This window comes from Arachis ipaensis, chromosome B09 (genome assembly GCF_000816755.2).
Source record: "Arachis ipaensis cultivar K30076 chromosome B09, Araip1.1, whole genome shotgun sequence".
In the NCBI taxonomy this organism is placed as follows: Eukaryota; Viridiplantae; Streptophyta; class Magnoliopsida; order Fabales; family Fabaceae; genus Arachis; species Arachis ipaensis.
The window spans coordinates 134,531,577-134,534,965 of NC_029793.2; positions in this window are offsets into that span (position 1 = coordinate 134,531,577).

Genomic DNA, 3,389 nt, shown 5'->3' on the forward strand with positions numbered 1-3,389 from the left:
CTTTAAGTTTAATGTATATATTAAATAAAAAATATTTGAATTTTTATTTACATCAATTTTTGGCTAAATAATTTTAATATGGAATTTAGAGGTGAGCTTTACCTGGAAATGGAGATTTTTGGTGTATATACAGGTGGGTGGATGTTGTACTAGTGCAAGCACAACACGCAAGTAACGTGTTGACTCAGCACGCAGGCAACGAGTTGGACACATGTCCAAATCTTATGCAACACGGATGGTGCGTGTTGCCACGTGTCGCCAATCCCTTCAACACGCATGATGCATGATTCATACGTGTCACCAATGGTATGCAACATGCAACCTGCGTGCTGTACACGTGGCAGACGCTAGTTGGATGGCATTGCAACATGTGACATGCGAGCTGTGTCCTCTGCCTATAAAAATCAAAGCTCGTAACCATTTTGCTTCATTGTGAGAGAAGTTTTTTCCTCCAAGGTCACTACGATGGAGGGCACCGCAAATATAGCGGTTTACCACAACGGTGAGGTCATACGAAATACGTATAAAGGAGTGAGCTTTGCGTGCGAGAATATGTTTTCTTTTGTGGTTCCGTGCACTATAACGTTCGTGGAACTACAGTACGGGTTCTGTCAAAGCATAGAGGATGATACTTTAAAGAGGGTGAACATTCTTTACAGGAGTCTGGTTGTCATATTTGGCGGCCTAATACAGTTTGAGGTTATGCCAATCGTCAACGAAACAAGTATTCAACGGATGTTTCATATTCACCATCAAACTCAGGTGCAACACTCGAGGATTGAGTTATACGTTGAGTTTGAGCATATAGCTGCAGATGAGGTTCAACATGATACAGATGTGCAAGATGACAGAGTTGAGGCATACTTGGGAATGAACAATGATAGCGATGAGGAGTTCAAAGCTACTTACGAAGCCGGTGATGAGGACAAGGACTGCGATGGGGGAGTTGAGGCAGTGCCAGAAACTTTAGTGGCTCTAGCCACAGTTTGTCAACTGATGGACATTCCACCTTTTATGCGTAGCTTAGATCTTGACGCCATGCATACACCAGAATTTCCCGAATATGCAAACATAGGTACGTGAGCAGTGGGTAGTATGTTTACTTGATTTTCTTTTAGCGGATCGATGAGCGACAAATTTGTTTTCTTGTAGGTGTTGCTGATTCTGAGGTTGGAGAGTTTAGAATCAGAATGGAATACGCTTCAAGAAAATCAGTCGTTGCGGCAATTCAGAGTTATACTATCTCCAGAGGAATCGATAACGTTGTTTATGAATCCGAGTCACAGACATTCTATGCAAAGTGCAAGACTTATGGACGTCGGTGCGACTAGCTTATCCAAACCAGCTTGATACAAAAGAAAGCATGTTGAGAGATTCGGAGATACAACAGGAGGCACATGTGTTCCATGGGAACGATCTCACAGGATCACTCCAAGTTAGACCCGGACACAATTGCTGAGGCTATGAAGCCATTGGTTGAATCTAACCCATCTATAAAGGTCAAATCTATAATTGCGGAGGTCCAGGCAAGATTCAACTACACTATTAGTTACTGGAAGGCTTGGCTAGCAAAGCAGAAGTCGATAACTGATATGGCTTATGATGCCAGAGGGGGGACTGTGCATATCCGTACTGGCGCACCACTCGGTCTGCAGAAAGCCATTCGACACACTCAAATGACACTAATGGCCCCACCGTGTCACAGACATTAAGGTGTACGTGTAGTTCGGCAGGAATGATGATGCCGACATACGGCCTCCAGACAAACTGCAAAATATTTCGAGGGGCATTAGATTATTAATAATATCGTAAATTATAACAGAAAATCTCAAAACCCATACTCACCCCTTCCATAAAGCCAATTGCGTGCCTAATAGACTCCTGAGTCATAGCCATCCGTTTTCGGGTCCATGGATGATGACTCCATCTGCAACACAGAACATTATTCACATAGTTTGAATTACATCTTGATTGTAAACCATAAATAACATATAAGTCAAATTCCAATAAAATAATTACGGTTACCTGCATGCCACTAGTATCTCAGCTGACCCAAGCTGGTGTCGGGGAATGGGCGCTAGCCACGGCATACGCTCCCACGCCCAAGCAAACAACAAATCAAGTGGGCCATCTATCTCCTTAAAATCATACCATGATGCACGATACAGTGACCTGTAAAGGTGCGCAAGAGAAGTTGACCCCCAACTGTAACTGCCGATCTGATCAAAATTCTGTAGCAATGGTAGATACTTTGCATGGGCATATGTCGTCGACTTATCCACGAAGGGGGTGGTACCAGCAGACAGAAGATGTGATACCTAACATAGCTTATAACAGACTCCCATGTGTCCAAAGGGTGTGTGTCTCTAATATGGCGGACCCATGAAAGATTTATATAGCTCTTGGAGGAACTGCTCACTTGGGGTTCGCTGCCGAATATCGCGAGGCTCTTGGTGACCAAGAAGTCGTGACTGCTATCGGTCCAACCAGTCACAATCTCTCTGTCAATCGGTAGGCTGAATATGTATAACACGTCCTCAAGTGTCACTGTAACCTCACCTACTGGCATTACAAATGTATGTGTCTCCGGCCGCCACCTTTCAACAAGAGTAGCTAGCATCGCGGAATGCCCTCTGATCACTCCAACTCTCGAGAGCTGGTAGAATCTGGTGGTTCGTAAGGCTTGTTTAATATCCGGATGCCACGTCTCTGGCTGATTAAGCTTACGGAGCAGAAGATTCTTATTAGCCTAGTAAAGTTCAACCACAAAAGAAATTAATTTAATAAATAGCAAAAAAATAAATTAAAAACAGAAAATAAAATAAATAATACTTACAGAAAAATTATTATACTCACATTCATCTTGTTTATTAATTTCATTAATAAAGTCATTTTATTAATTCAAACATAACATAAAGTAAAAATAACATTAATTAAATAAATAATAAAATAATAACAACATACTAAGAACACAAAAATAGAAAAAAAAATAGCCTAACATTAATTTCGAAAAAAAATAACTTAACATTGATTTCGAAAATACCTTTATACTCACTTGTTTATTAATTTCATTAATAAAGTCATTTTATTAATTCAAACATAACATAAAGTAAAAATAACATTAATTAAATAAATAATAAAATAATAACAACATACTAAGAACACAAAAATAGAAAAAAAAATAGCCTAACATTAATTTCGAAAAAAAATAACTTAACATTGATTTCGAAAATACCTTATCAATTCACTACAACTGCTCATAATAATATTTATGCAAATAATTACACTAATAATAATACAATTTAAATACAAAATTCTAAATTATTTCGGATTAACAATAGAATTTTCGATTAATAATAACATCATAATAGAATATCCAGTAAAAAAAT